This window comes from Odocoileus virginianus, chromosome 1 (genome assembly GCF_023699985.2).
Source record: "Odocoileus virginianus isolate 20LAN1187 ecotype Illinois chromosome 1, Ovbor_1.2, whole genome shotgun sequence".
NCBI classification, from domain to species: domain Eukaryota; kingdom Metazoa; phylum Chordata; class Mammalia; order Artiodactyla; family Cervidae; genus Odocoileus; species Odocoileus virginianus.
The window spans coordinates 91,785,531-91,802,196 of record NC_069674.1 but is presented as its reverse complement, the minus strand read 5'-3'; the positions used below and the strand labels follow the sequence as shown (position 1 = coordinate 91,802,196).

General features: G+C 40.6%; 1 long non-coding RNA gene across 1 annotated transcript; it reads right to left on the bottom strand.

Annotated features, from left to right (window-relative positions):
- Window positions 1–2,543: 2,543 nt before the first annotated feature.
- Window positions 2,544–5,426, bottom strand: LOC139037428 (uncharacterized). Its single transcript, XR_011490236.1, has 2 exons — window positions 5,340–5,426; window positions 2,544–2,889 (listed from the first exon to the last, which is right to left on the bottom strand). It is a non-coding gene; the product is annotated as an uncharacterized lncRNA (long non-coding RNA).
- Window positions 5,427–16,666: the final 11,240 nt, after the last annotated feature.

The following is a 16,666-nucleotide window of genomic DNA, read 5'->3' as shown; positions in this document are numbered from 1 at the left end:
TCTTGAAGATGAGCCTATTATTGCTTACATATAGCAATGCAGATGTATCATATATTTAATTACAAAAGATTTAGGAATAGGAATTTTTAAAAATCCTGAAATAATACTGATTTTTATAAACCAAGACGACTAAATGCCAAGATTATACCATGCTCCCAACATGGTAGATTAAATTAATGTTAAAATCAATAGACACATTTCCAAAGAAGACATAGATGGCCAATGGTTACATGAAAAGATGCTCAACATCATTAATCATCAAGAAAATACAAATCAAAACCACAATGAGATATCATCTCATATAATGCAGAATGCATTCTCTGTCAGAATGTATATTATCAGGAAGACAACAAATAAGTAGCATTTGGCTTCCCTGGTGGCTCAGTGGTGAAGAATCTGCCTCTCAATGCAGGAGACATCAGAGTTGGATCTCTGATGGGAGAAGATCCCTCAGGCCGTGGAGCAACTCAGCCCATGCGCCACAGCTTCTGAGTCTGTGATTTACAGCCCTGAAGCTGCAACTGCTGAGCCCATGTGCTGCAACTACTGAAGCTGGTGTACCCAGCTTCAGGTAGACCTGTGATCTGCAACAAAAGAAGCCGCTATGATGAGAAGCCCATGCCCTGAACTAGAGAGAGGCCCCTGCTCATCACAACTAGAGAAAAGCCTAGAAAAGCACAACAAAGACCCAGCACAGCCAAAAATAAATAAGTAAATAAGTAAAATCAATTTTTTAAAAATAACAAGCATCGGTAAGGCTGTGAAGAAAAGGGAACCCTTGTGCCCTGTTAATGGGAATGTAAATTGGTACAGCCACTGTGGAAAACAGCATAGAGGTTCCTCAAAAAATTTAAGGTGGAACTACCATAGAATCCAGCAATTCCACTTCTGGGTGTTTTTCCAAAGGAGGGGAAAAAATACTAACTCAAAAAATATATGCACACCTATGTTCACTGCGACATTATTTGCTGTAGCCAAGCTATCAAAGCAACCTAAGTGTCTGTTGAAAGACAAATGGATAAAGAAGATATGGTATATTTGCATACAATTAAATACTGCTCAGCCATAAAAATGAATGAAATCTGCTCATTTGCAACAACATGTATGGGCCTAGAAGGTATTATGCTAAGTGAAATAATAAGACAGAAATACTGTATAATTTCACTTATATGTAGAATATTTTAAAAAATGAACAAATAGAACAAAAGAACAAATTCATAAATACAGAGAACAAACAGGTGGTTTCCAGAGGGGATAGGGTCTGGGGGGATGAGTGAAATTGTGAGGTAACTGAAGAGTTACCAAAAAAATGAGTCATGGGGATGAAATGTTCAGCAAGAGGAATATAATCAATTCTATTGTTATATCTTTGATGGTGACAGATGATAACTAGACATGTCATGGTGATCATGTGTAACGTATAGAAATATTGAGTCACAGTGTTGTGTACTGAAAACCAACAGTAATGTAGATCAATTATACTTCAGTTAAAAAAAAATGTTCATCACAGCACTGTTTATAATAGCCAGGACATGGAAGCAACCTAGATGCCCATCAGCAGACGAATGGATAAGAAAGCTGTGGTACATATACACCATGGAATATTACTCAGCCATTAAAAAGAATTCATTTGAATCAGTTCTAATGAGATGGATGAAACTGGAGCCCATCAATCAGAGTGAAGTAAGCCAGAAAGATAAAGACCAATACAGTATACTAATGCATATATATGGAATTTAGAAAGATGGTAACGATAACCCTATATGCAAAACAGAAAAAGAGACACAGATGTACAGAACAGACTTTTGGACTGTGTGGGAGAAGGTGAGGGTGGGATGTTTCGAGAGAACAGCATCAAAACACGTATATTATCTAGGGTGAAACAGATCACCAGCCCAGGTTGGGTGCATGAGACAAGTGCTCGGGCCTGGTGCACTGGGAAGACCCAGAGGGAGCGGGTGGAGAGGGAGGTGGGAGGGGGGATCGGGATGGGGAACACATGTAAATCCATGGCTGATTCATGTCAATGTATGACAAAACCCACTACAATATTGTAAAGTAATTAGCCTCCAACTAATAAAAATAAATGGAAAAAAAATACATAGACACTGGGAAGAAATGCATCAAAATGCTAGTGATGGTTATCTCTATGGGGTGGGGATTATGGGTTCTTGTTAATCTCTATGTGTTTGTGTATTTCTTGGAACATTATAAAGAAAACAATAAATGTCATTTTAAAAGTTTAATGTTCAAATGATTCTTAATATTATGTGTCAAATATATAAGAATTGGTAAGAAAGTTTTGAAGAAAATAGTGAGGACCTACCATAGCAGAAACTAAAGGAAAATATAATTATTGTGATAAAAGAAGCATGCTGCAATGAATATATAAATCAGTAGATGGAATAGAAAGCTTAGAAATAAGAATTTCATGTATGATATATATTATCTTTCAAATCAATACATAGACATGAGTAGACATTTGATCTAGAAATCCCACTTTTGAAATCTATTCTACAGAAATAGTGACACATGCATAAAGAATAATACATATGGAAGGTTGTTTATTGACATGTTATTTAAATTGATGCTTTTGAAAGTAACTGCTGTTGCTGCTGCTAAGTCACGTCAGTCGTGTCCGACTCTGTGCGACCCCATAGACGGCAGCCCACCAGGCTCCCCCATCCCTGGGATTCTCCAGGCAGGAACACGAGTGGGTTGCCATTTCCTTCTCCAATGCATGAAAGTGAAAAGTGAATGTGAAGTCGCTCAGTCGTGTCCGACTCTTTGCAACGCCATGGACTGCAGCCTACCAGGCTCCTCCATCCATGGGATTTTCCAGGCAAGAGTACTGGAGTGGGGTGCCATTGCCTTCAACGTTGAAAGTAACTAGAAGTATATAATTGGGAAATGGTATGTTAATACAATGGAATACAAAGCAGTTACTATTTTTAATAAGGTTCTATGTATCCTTACCTGAAATGATGTTTATAATTTATTAATAATTTTTCAAGCAAGCTACATATGAATATAGACTCCATTTTGGTTGAAATATGTATGTGAATATATGTGTTTGTATGTGAATAATAATATGCATCTATTGAGAGTTCACTATATGCCAAGAATTTTTTCAAGTTTATCTATATTAACTTATTTACTTCACACAGCAATCCTACCATTTGGTACCCCCATTTTAGAGATGAGAAAACTGAGGTGCCACAGGTTACACAGCTCAGATTGACTGAGCAAGGAACTGAACCCGGGACAGCTGAGTCCAAACTGTGCTTTTAACCACTGACTACATAGAGACGGGTGGATGGATAGACAGAAAGTCATAAAGGTGATTCATGGATATGTCTGTAACAATGAAAAGTTGAAAAAATTGTGCATCAGGTTGTTAGAATGTGTCCTCTACAAAGTGGACTTCAATGGGCCAGATGGGCATTCACTTCTTAAATAATACAATGTTTGTCAAAATAGAGAGTAAGAAAGATGTGATTATGGGTGAGTGTGACTCTCTTATAAATTTTTAAATAATAAAAGATAAAATTATATTCTCAAAGATTCTAAAATGACACATGATTTGTTCATTCCTTACAAATCAGGGTTTCTCACAGGTGAGGACAGGACTTTTGAAAATTCTATATTGTTTTCAGCTCCACCCACCCAGTGAAAAGATCTATGTATTAATATTAGAGATGATAAAACAAACTACATATCAAAATGTAGAGTTTCATTTCATAATCTTATTTTTGGTTAAAATATTATCAGAACTTATCCTTAGGTTGTGTGATTAGGGATTGTTTTAATCTCATTCATAATTGGTACTTTCAAAATTGTCTTCAATGAACATATGTAACTATTATAATCAGAAAAAGCACAATAAATATAGTAGAAAAAAAAAAAAAAAAAGAACCCTGCCATCTTTTTATAAGACCTCCAAGTGTCCCAGTGCCCCACGGTTTCTTTGGTGAGGGAAATTGTCTTCCATTTTTCCTCTGTGGGCCTCAGCAAGAAGCACGAGTTCCAAGTGTCCAGTGAACAGTTATTAAATGACTTATTTTGAATCTTGGTCATTTCAGGAGAGAGACTGGGTGACAAGGAAGAGGTGAAGCTCCCTTTGCCAGGTTTGGAGTACAATGTTTTCTGAAATATATAAGATAAAACATCTAACAAAAATCCTTCCAATCAATTTCAGTAGTTCATAGAACCCTGTGATTTTAGGGAAACCTCAAAATATTGAGATAAAGGAAAATCTAAGTGTAAAAGGACTACCAGTCAGATTGCTCAATTTAAACTCATATAAACAGATTCTGAGTCAAGAAGAGAATTAGCTAAAGGAAGTGGCTTCTGGTCAGTGAGAGGGGTATAGTCAAGCCTTAACTCTTTTCAGCAATCTGCTGTTTGGTTTAGGTGAGTTAATTAACCCTACTTTTGCATGTACCTGTACAAGAAAATGATGATCTGATCATGTCTGAATTCTATTATTCTCTATGATCACAGTTCTGTCATTCAAATGCCCTAAATAATTGTTGATGTATTTCTGAAAAATCTTAGGTTATTTCTCCCAAGATGGTAAACTCAGGGTTACAAACAAACAAAACTAAATAAAACGTTCATTGTGATGATTAGTAAATAGATATATTTAGAAAAATCAGGCAAAAAAAACACAAAACTGTTCAAGCAACCTTATCCTCAGTTCTGTCATAGCTTTAAAGCTAGAATCATCCTCAGACCCCTATTTGCATAAAAATAAGCTTAAAACAAAAATTTTAATTTTAAGATAATAAATTTCTGTAAGACCTTGGACTCTCAATCTTATTTTGGTCATGTGCATTCTCTAATATGTAAATTCCTAAGTAATGATGATGTCTCAATTATCTCATATGGGTTAGCTATTTCCTATATAATAACAATAATAAATGATTTTATATATAACAAAAAATCACAGAAAAGTACTGAATCAATCCACTGTAGTAAATAAGTTTACAAGAAATAAATTGTCCCAGCTGCAGACATTCAAGACCAGTAAAACCTTTACTGTAGCATTGAGCCATGAACATGCCTTTACAGTTATAGTATTATGTGCAATTTTAAACTGACTAACTGGTAAAAGATAAAGTCTTAGATACCGACTGATCTAAAAAAAAGAAAGAAAGGTGAATTTTTTAAGCATTCTACTTTGCCTGATACAGACAGGAGAGATGGAAATACACTTCCTTAGAGTGCATTTTCACTTTTAATGATCACCTGCTTTAGAAAAGCACTGGGGTTTAGAATCCAGGCTGATTATTAGCTATGTTCTTTGACTGTGTTCACGAGGTTTTGACATACTTTACCTCTTTCAGTCTTCACAACACTCACATCTTCTGACTCCAGGTTCCATGCTTAAACCCTGAACTCATTTGGTAAATCAAACATGCTGGTACAGTTTAGCAGGATTGCCTGTAAAAGAGATATGTTTTTAATTATGTTCTTTTATTATTTAGTCAAAGGAAAACAAAAAATAAGATGAAGCATTTTCCTCTACTTGAGAAAAAAGTATATACATCCTGTCATTCACATGTGTTTAATTTCAACAACTCTGTGGTCATGCATCAGTAATGGAAATAAAATTAGCTGCCTCTCAACTCTAAGATTTTATGATTTGGAGAATGAAGGCCACTTGAAGACAACTTTTGGGGTTTTTTTTTTTTTTACTAGCTCATCCCAGTGAATTGAACAATGAATTAATTATATTATTTAACATTGCTATTTATTTTACAGATTAAACTATGTATCATTTCCCCTTGGGCATTAACATTCTAGAAGAACAAGTACCTTGAAATCGATCAAGGCCCCATACCTCAGATCTTCAGACTCTTAGTAAAACATGAAAAACAAAAAAAACTTATCCACCTTGGTAGTTTTTATCTGGACTGAGAGAGGATTGATACATTGATCAAAACAAAATGTAATTTAATCCAAAATCAGTTATTTAACCACGCATTTTCAGCATGTGTTACCATAAGGTCAGAGAATAAAATAATGAGATATTCATCTCTGAGTGAGCCTACAGTCTTGTGAGAGAAAACTTGATTCAGAGTTTGGTAGTTGCTATAATGTAAGAGCATACCAAAAGCATTAGGAAAAGAGAATTTTCTGAAATTTAGAGATGCCAAGGGTATAGTGACAACGAAGATGTATATCTTCAATTAAACCTGAAAGATATGGTGAGACTTCAATAGATGGATAGTGGAAGAAGGGCAATAGCATGAAGAGGAGAAAATAATCACTTTTAAGAACCTAGGTTATGAGAGAGAGAAAGACAAAGAGAAAATAAAGACTTGGAAAAGAAACTGACATCCGGTTTTAGAGACCTATTTTTGTATAGGAAATGGACAGTTTTTATCTGAACTAGACTTAGAAACATTATTCTTACAGGGTTGGGTTTGGAGAAGTGAATTAACCATTCATCAATCTCAGCTGAGTTTATGCCAGGCACTATTGCAGGCTTATATTTACTTATCCATTTAATGGGCTTCCATGGTCAATGGTAAAGAATCCGCCTGCCAATGCAGGAGATGTGGGTTTGATCCCTGGGTTGGAAGGATCCCCTGGAGGAAGGCTGGGTAAACCACTCCAGTATTCTTGTCTGGAAATCCCATAGACAGAGGAGCCTAGCAGTCTAGTCCATGGGGTTGCAAACAACAACCCATTTAATAATTACAACAATTTTAGAAGGATTCCTGTCTGTATTCCCATTTCACAGACAAGAAAAATGAGACACGAGGGCGTAAAGATTCAGACGTGACAGTGACTGAACAACAACAATGCAAAAAACCCACAATAAACAAAAATATCAAAATCTTAAGTAAAGGAAGATCAGTATATTTTTCCTTTGTTTCAGCATTCAATATGGTCCCATCTAGCACTGTTAACAATTCTGTCCTTATTTTAAACTTTGCTATTTTTATCATAATTTTTTGCATTAATCTTGATTTTAAAAAACACTGCCTTAAAATATTATTTATCTTGATTATTGAATATTTTTGGTGCCCTTGTAAATTTTGCATCCCAGGCAGGTACCTCACTTGCTTTGTGCTAAGTTGCTTCAGTCATGTCTGACTCTTTGTGACCCTATGGACTGTAGCCCACCAGGCTCCTCTGTCCATGGGATTCTCCAGGCGAGAATACTGGAGTGGGTTGCCAGGCCCTCCTCCAGGAGATCTTCCAGATCCCAGGATTGAACCCACTGCTCTTATGTCTCCTGCATTGGCAAGTGGGTTTTCTACCACTAGCACCACCTGGGAAGCCCACCCTAGTGCCTGCATAAGCAAGAGGGAATTTCACTTATCCATCAAAGTTCCTTTTTATTTCTTCAATAAAAAGAAATTATCTCCTTTCATTTTTATTTAATCATTAAGAGGAATCCCTCCACTAGAAGGAAAGGAATTATCACTAAAACTGAAACTGAACTTAAGTGATAACTCTGATTTTTAAATTGTCTTAATTCTAGATCACCAGTTTTCATATTTTTCCCCCCCAGAGGAAGGAAGAGAACAAATGATTTTAACTTTACAGATAAGAAAACCAAGACATGTAACGGCTCAGTTACAAAGCTAAACTTCCTAGTGCTAAATGAGACACATGAGATCAGAAGTTCTCTTCGACAAGTCTGAAGAAAAAAAAAAAAATACAACGTGTACTTACATGAACAAATCTTGGCCAAATAATTTGTCTTGAAAGAATAAGGTTTGGTAAGGAACATGTGCTTTTGAATTAGACACAGTGAGCTTGAATTCTCCTTTGGCCACTCACTAGCTCCATGATCTTTAGTTGCCTCATTTATAAAATAAGCCTTCTCATATCTACCTAACATTGTGTTAGGAAAAAAAAAAAGTAGCTGATAGCTTTTAGCAATTAGGATCTCAATCTGTGACAGAGGGCACATACAAAACAGAAAAATTCATATTATTAATTTTTCAGAGGTTACATATATTAGTAGAAGGACAGAGGAACCAAAAGGGAAATTGCACCTAAGGGTACAGTTGCTTGAATCCAAAGGAGAGAAAAAGTCAGTTATTTGTCTTTAAAAGTACAGGGACTTTTGGTAGAGGAAGTCGATGAAATAAATACTCTGACCTTACTCACCTCTTCCTCTGATTTTCAAGCAGCCCCTAAGCCAGAGGACACAGAAGCCCAATTGCTCTAGGCCATGCAGTCTGGTCTTAAAGGAAGGCTACAAGGAGCAAAAGGATGGAGAAGGAGTTTAGAGGAGCAAAAAGAAAGCTTACCACCGCGTAATGTCCATACGTGCTCAGTTGTTCAATCTTGTCCAACTCTTTGTGACCCCATGGACTCCAGCATGCAAGGCTTCCCTGTCCATCACCAACTCCCGGGGCCTACTCAAAGTCATATCCATCACATCAGTGATGCCATCCAACCCTCTCATCCTCAGTTGTCCCCTTCTTCTCCTGCCCTCAATCTTTCCCAGCATCAGGGTCTTTTCCAGTGAGTCCATTCTTCGCATCAGGTGGCCAAATTATTGGAGTTTCAGCTTCAGCATCAGTCCTTTCAGTGAATATTCAGGACTGATTTCCTTTAGGATTGACTGGTTGGATCTCCTTGTGAGAGAGTCAATTCCTAGGCAGTTTGATAAGAAGTCCAGGGGTCTTATTGAATTCTTCTCCTCTGGAGGCCAAGAATCCCAGCATCTTTTGTGGTTCAGCAACAACCTTTCATCTTGTGGGCTCATCCGGGATTCTTCAGGACAAGGTAAGGATGCTTGGAGCTCTAGTTCTTTGTTCTCATACTGAACACGTTTTCTGCTGTACTTTACTAACTCTATGGTGTGCTTGTGTGAATGAATGATGTGCCCGGCACGAAGCAAGTGAGGAGCCCTGCTCTGTGGTTCCGCGGTGACCTCATACGGCTTATGGCAGAAACCTGTCAGGGGTTTATACCGACCTGCCAATGCCAAGAGGCACCCAATGTCTCCTTCGGGAACCAACTAGAAATGGGCAAAGCATGTGGACTGAACTGTCCTTTCTCAAACTTTCTGGTCTCTTTGACCATTTCATAACTCCTTGGGAATTAGGATACTAACCTATCTGTCGGATCATAGACTTTCAAGGGACTTGTGATCTATGCTGTTACTGTGTACTGTTACTTAGGTCCCAGACTTGGGTTGGTAGCCAGGAAGTGCCTAGCCTCACTAGGAGTCGAAAGTTCGGAAGCTAGATGGAGCTCTAGCTCCAGGAGCATCTCTGAGGTTAAAGGTTACGCAGATTGGAAGTGCAATGGGTTTCTTCCTCTGGAACACTGGCTTTTAGTGTACCAGAGGAGGCTTTCCAGAGGCTTTTGTCCCAACTCCTTGTATATTCTTTCCGTGGAATTTGTGGGAATGAGCTGAAAGGACTGGCCCTAATAACTCGAGGACAAAATCGCTTTTCCGTCACTGGCCAGCCCTTCACCGCCTCTTTTGCTATCGCTTACACTGGTGTGGTGACGCTTGGAAGGCACATCTCAGTTTTACGTCCGCACTGGTCTTATTGTGGCCAGGAATACACTCAGGGTTGTGCACATGCACTCAGGTGACGGATGTTCCCCAGCGGTCTCAGCTCGGGAGGCATTCCGGAAGGTTATTCTGCTTGCACCCGGGGTGGCATCAGAGGCAAGCTAGGTGTAATGGTGAGGAAGTGGACATTAGTCCAGGACGCCATCAGGTCTACCCCTGCTGCATCTCCACCCCGCCTTAGTGGTAGAACCAGGAGGGACGAGGACGGCGCCTGCGTCGGTAAGGGACAGACTCAGTCCAACCATGGAAGGAAAACTTCGGTGTAAAGTCTGTCTACATCCCCATCTAGAGCAGGGAGGGATGCCTCTGGTAGAAAGATGGCGCTGGTCGCTTTTTTCTCTCTTACAGACGGGCGCTAACAATGCCAGCCTCACTCCTCTGACACACCTGATCTTCCTATGTGATACTGCATGGCCATGGTGTCCATTGGAGGATGGCGAACAGTGGCCGGTTGAAGGGTCTCTTAATTATCATACTGTTTTACTATTAGACCGATTCTGTAGAAAACAAGGAAAATGGGTAGAAGTAGCATATGTGTTGCTCTTTTTCTCTCTGCGAGGTATGCCAGACTTGTGTCCTAAGGGTATAGATTTGGGTGTGAAACCTTCAGCTCTCTTCTGTCCTCCCATTTTGCCCCCTTACCTGGGGCTCCAAACTGAGCAAACTGAAAGTCAGAGAACCATCCCCAGGAAGGGTTGCTTTGGTCTCGGTAAAAACCCAAACTGAGAGTCAGACGGCCCAAGCAGAGGTCCAAACCACCCCTGTCTCAGTACAACCTCAGACTACTCTGGTTTCCATAGAAACTCAGACAATCGAAGTAAGAGAAGCTCAGACTGCAAAAACTAACGGTGAAATACAGGATGAGATGGAGGACAGGAGACAAAGAGATAAAGAAAAGCAGGTTTCTCCAATCTATCCCTGGGAGCATATGCGCAGAGCAGACAGAGAGGCTGAGAAACAGCCACGCGAGCTGTTGCCTCTTCATGAAGAACCCACCAGGAGAAATAATCAGTCTATGAGAGTTAACAAGCCCTTTTCTTATGAAGAAATAGAAAGAATCAAGGAGGATCTGGGAGACTATTTAGAGGACCCAGAAAAATATATTAGAGCAGGCTTTCAAAGGCATTACTCTGCTTTATGACCTTACATGGAAGGATATGATATGTATCTTGGGACAAATACTGACTCCCTACTCAAAAAGTCGAGTTTGGGGGAACGCTGTTGCTTATGGAGATGAGTGGCTTGGTAATGAATCTGTAGGGAAGAGGGAGAGAGACAGCCGCCCTCCCCACTGGGAATCAGGCGATCCCAACGGTAGTGAAAGAGGAAAGAGAACAGGCTCTGTCTTGAAAGCAGGACTCCATCTTGGGCCAGACTGCGGACTTTGAGCTATATGCCCAGTATCTATGGAACCGATATACCAACTGGAAAACCAGCCCCCCTCCCACCCACCCCGAAGGAAGAGCCCCAGGGCTTGTACCTAGACTCTCAGTCGCCTAAAAGAATACCCTAATTAACTGGGTAACCAAATAGAATCATACATTCTATTATGCTTATTGGGGTATGACCACAGGCCTATTGATAAGTGTCCACTTAACTATATAGCTTAAGGCATATGATTGCAGGTTAACTTTGATTATATCTTTCTTTTTCCTTTGTTCAGACTAGTTTCAGGGAATCTTATACACTTAGGGTATATAAAGTTTTCACAAAAGCCGGTCGGGGTCCTTGGCTAAGAGAAGACTCTGCCTTGGGCCCACCGGTGTCCACTGTCTGCATTGTCCTTCTGAGTGAGATTGTTTCCCAGAACACGTGGCTACAACAATAGAACCAGACTGGGACTATAACAAGGCTAAAGGAAGATGGGATCAGTCATTTTGTCAGATGTATTCTTGAAGGACTCAGGCAAGTGTGTGCTAAGACTTTAAACTATGCCACAGTGGCAAACAGAACAGGAGGAGAAGGAAGCTTCTGGTAAATTCCTAGATAGACTGAGAGAAGTCCTTCTCAGATTCACTGAGATTGATCCTGAAAGTGAAGAGGGAAGAGTGATCTTCAAAGATAGATTGCTCACTCACTTACGGCTCCATATATCTGCCGTAAGCTATTAAAACAGGCGTATGGACCAAATCTTTAGGTAATCTGTTGCAGCTGGCTCAAACAGCCTATTATGGTAGGGAATATGAGGAAAAGAAAGAAAGGCAGAAAAAGACAGAGGAGCAGGTGGAAGCCCTTGTAATGGCTGTGAGAACCGTTCTTAAACAGCCTGAGAAAAATGCCAAGAGGGACCCAGGTGAAAAGGGATGGGTTTGCTATTACTGTGGAAAGGAGGGGCATCTCAAGCGGGATTGCCCTCAGGCCCCTAAGCCGCCCCTGGCTCCACGTCGGGTCTGCAAAGGACCACACTGGAGGAGAGGCTGCCCCGAGAGCTGTAGGTTTCAGGGGTCGGACTCTCAAGACCATCAGGACTGAAGGTGCCCAGGGGTCCCCACACAAGCTCCCGTCCTAATTACACCTGAGGAACCCTGGGGAGTAACAATTATGAGGGGCCAATCCGTCGATTTCCTTTTAGATATTGGGACAAATTACTCTGTGCTTAATGAAGCCCCTGGCCCACTTTCTTCCCGATCTGCTTCCGTAGTGGACTGTCTGGGTAGCCCACTGCCCAATCCACTTTGCCTATTTGGGCAAAAGTTTGTCACGGGATCTACAAAACTTTAATAGCTCCGAAGCAGTGGTGCTATAATATGTAGATGATATTTGCTCTGTGCTGAGACAGAGGACGCTTGTTCACGAGCCTCAGAGGATTTCTTAAACTTTTTGGCAGGCTGTGGTTACAAGGCATCAAGAGAAAAGGCTCAGCTTTGTCAACAATCTGTTAGATATCTGGGCCTAATCATATCAAAAGGGACTAGGGCCATAGGCCCAGAGAGAATTAAACCTATACTAAATCATCCCCTACCTATGACTTTAAGGACAACTGAGAGGATTTTTAGAAATCACAGGCTGCTGCTGCATTTGGATTCCGGGCTATGGGGAACTTGCCCGTCTTTATACAAACTTATAACTGAGACCCAGTAGGCCCAAACCGACAAACTGGTTTGGTCTCCAGATACTCAAAAGGCTTTTAAGGCTCTTCAGACGGCTCTCCTGAAAGCTCCTGCTCTGAGCTTGCCCACAGGGTCAGAATTTAACTTGTTTGTCACTGAAAGAAAAGGTATGGCCTTGGGTGTTTTGACACAACCCCGAGGGCCTCACCAGCAACCTATTGCTTCTCTAAGTAGAGAATTAGACCTAATTTCACTAGGTCACATTGTCTAAGTGTAATTGGGGCAATGGTTTTATTAACACTTAAGGCCTTAAAAATAATTAGGGATGAAATCTTACTGTACTGACTTCTCATGATGTGAGTGGAATCTTAAATTCTAAGGTTAATACTTGGATGACAGGCAGTAGGCTTCTTAAATATCAGTCGTTGTTAGAAGATCCAATAACTAAGCTTTAAAGTTTGTGGAAATTTAAATCCTGCCACTTTCCTTCCTGAGAAGGAAAATGAAACACCTGATCACGATTGCTTCCAATTTCTAACTTTAAACTATGCAGCTTGGGAAGATCTAATGGGTACCCCATTAGACAATCCTGACTTGGAAATATTTACAGATGGCAGTTCTTTTGTTAGGGATGGGAAGCGTAAAGCAGGTTATGCCGCCGTGCTGAGGGCTGAACAGGTTTTAGAAGCAAAATCTCTCCCCCAGGGAACCAGTGCTCAGTTAATGGAGCCTGTGGCTCTGACCCGAGCTCTAGAGTTAAAGGGCAGAGGGTAAATATCTACACTGATTCTAAGTATGCTTGCATACTTTGACTTTACATGCTCTTGCTGCAATATGGAAAGAAAGTTTAAAATGGCAACAGGAGAACCTATTAAGCATTTCAGAGAGATCAAAAGACTTTTAACTGCCATATATTGTCCTAAAGAAGTAGCTGTTATGCATTGCAAAGGGCACAGCCGGGATGGGAGTAAAGTAGCAGAAGGTAATCAGCTGGTGGACTGTCAAGCCAGAAAAGCGGCATTTTGCAAAACCCCTTCCGAGCAGACACCCTTGATCTGGACAGGTCCTGTGGAACAGGAAAAACACAACATACTGAGGAAGAATTAGAAAGATATGAGAAAAGAGGAGCAAAGATTACTGATAAAGGATGGTTACAGTCAGAGGGTGGACGATTAATAATTCCTGAAAATGCTCAATGGAAAAGTTTTCCTAAAGCCTTAGGATTAACTAATTATGTAACTCAGCTCTCAGCTTTTCAACAGGCATTCATGGAACTCCGGGAGGTGACTCCTGACCCAGCCTCTGAGTCAAGCAAGCCTCTGCTTGAGCCAGGAGCCAAGGTCCTGATAAAAACATTGGGATCTGGGGGCCAATCTCTCAAGCCCCTCTGGGAAGGCCCTAATTACCAGGTTATTCTTCTCCCACAGCTGTCAGAGTGGCAGGAATTGATTCGTGGGTGCATCACACTCGAGTTAAGAGGTGGCACCCTGACCAGAACCAAGCGATGTCATTTTATGTCTTTACTTTCTATGCTCTGACTTTGTACTTTTCAGATGGGCCTGATAATCTATGTGGGCCTACTTCTGCTAACTCCAAAAGTCCTGAGTCTGCCATTGGCCCTCCAGGCAATGCCTTCCTGTCCTGCACTCACTCCTACACTGCATTTCATAATCAGTCTAACTGCTGGGTCTGTGGAGTGCTCCCCTCTCCATCAGTGAAAGGCTTCCCGTGGTGGACATCTCCACTTCAAGGAAAGGATTCTCTTCAAGTCTGTAATGACATTTAACAGTCCTAGGATGGACTGATGTAACTATGGACATAATGTGACTTTTAATTTTGGTTTTAACTTGGGTTAATGACTATTTTGCCTTACATCTATAACTGTAAAACAGGGTTTGCTTCTAACCGTCTGAAAGCTTTTAAGTTACAAATGGTTGTCCAAGCTCCAGCGAGTGCCACAGCCTCCTCCAACTATTACTTGGGGCCCCTGGAACAGACACCCTCAATATGAGGGTTAGGAGAATATGTTGCCTCAGCAACTTAGGGACCACGCCCCTAAATAGCAGGAAGTAGTTCTGGAATGAGAACAATGCCCCTTTCCCTTGGCAACATAATTCTCCTAAAAGAAAAGGGGGGGATGAGAGAGTCAATTCCTAGGAGGGTTGATAAGAAGTCTGGGGGTCCCCAAGGAGAGAGGGGTCTGGAATTCTCAAGGAGGAGGAAAGGCCAAACTTATTTTCCTCTACATTCCTTAGGATTATATAACAATAATGTATCCTGCTTGAGGACAGTTTCTGGGAAAAAACCTTCTGGCTAATCCTGTAATCTTAAAATGTAAATTATGTGAGTGGGTCTAGTAAGGTCTTTACAACCAGCAGACATTGTTTTGATTCACTGTAATAACTAATTAAAAAGTATATAACTCCATTACTAACACTAGGGAGGGGGCACTCTTTCTGCCCCCTTCTGATGTCTATGTCAGAAGCCTTCTCTATCTCTTTTATACTTTAATAAAACTTTTATTACACAAAAGTTTTGAGTGATCAAGTCTCGTCTCTGGCACTGTATTGAATTCTTCTCCTCTGGAGGCCATGAATCCTGGCATCTTTTGTGGTTCAGCAACCTTTCACTTGCAGTCCAAGGGACTCTCAAGAGTCTTCTCCAACACCACAGTTCAAAAGCATCAATTCTTCAGTGCTTAGCCTGTAAAGAAGGCTAAGTGCAACTCTCACATCCATACATGACTACTGGAAAAACCATAGCTTTGACTAGATGGATCTTTGTTGGAAAAGTAATGTCTCTGCTTTTTAATATGCTATCTAGGTTGGTCATAGCTTTTCTTCCAAGGAGCAAGCATCTTAATTTCATGGCTGCAGTCACCATCTGCAGTGCTTTTGCAATCCAAGAAAATAAAGCCTCTCACTGTTTCCACTGTTTCCCCATCTATTTGCCATGAAATGATAGGACCAGATGTCATGATCTTGGTTTTCTGAAAAAAAGCCAGCCTTTTCACTCTCCTCTTTCACTTTCATCAAGAAGCTCTTTAGTTCTTCTTTGCTTTCTGCCATAAGGGTGGTGTCATCTGTGTATCTGAGGCTATTGATACTTCTCCTGGCAATCTTGATTCCAGTTTGTGCTTAATTCACCCTGGCATTTCTCATGATGTACTCTGCATATAAGTTAAATAAGCAGGGTGACAATATATAGCTTTGATATACTCCTTTCCCTATTTGGAACCAGTCTGTTGTTTCATGTCCAGTTCTAACTGTTGCTTCCTGACCTGCATACAGATTTCTCAGGAGGCAGGTCAGGTGGTCTGGCATTCCCATCTCCTGAATTATTTTCCACAGTTTGTTGTGATCCATGCAGTCAAAGGCTTTGGTGTAGTCAATAAAGCAGAAGTAGATGTTTTCCTGGAACTCTCTTGCTTTTTTGATGATCCAGCAGATATTGGCAATTTGCTCTCTGGTTCCTCTGCCTTTTCTAAATCCAGCTTGAACATCTGGAAGCAACAACACAAGAGAAGACTCTAACATGGACATCACCAGATGGTCAACACCAAAATCAGATTGATTATATTCTTTGCAGCCATAGATGGAGAAGCTCTATACAGTCAGCAAAAACAAGACCAGGAGCTGACTGTGGCTCAGATCATGAACTCCTTATTGCCAAATTCAGACTGATATTGAAGAAAGTAGGGTAAACCACTAGACCGTTCAGGTATGACCTAAATCAAATCCCTTACGATTATACAGTGGAAGTAAGAAATAGATTCAAGGGATTAGATCTGACAGACAGAGTGCCTGATGAACTATGGCCAGAGGTTCGTGACATTGTACAGGAGGCAGGGATCAAGACCACCCCCAAGAAGAAGAAATGCAAAAAGGCCAAATGGCTTCCTGAGGAGGCCTTACAAACAGTTGTGAAAAGAAAAGCAAAAGGCAGAGTAGAAGAGGAAGGATATACCCATCTGAATGCAGAGTTCCAAAGAATAGCAAGGAGAGATAAGAGAGCCTTCCTCAGTCATCAGTGCAAAGAAATAGAGGAAAACAATAGA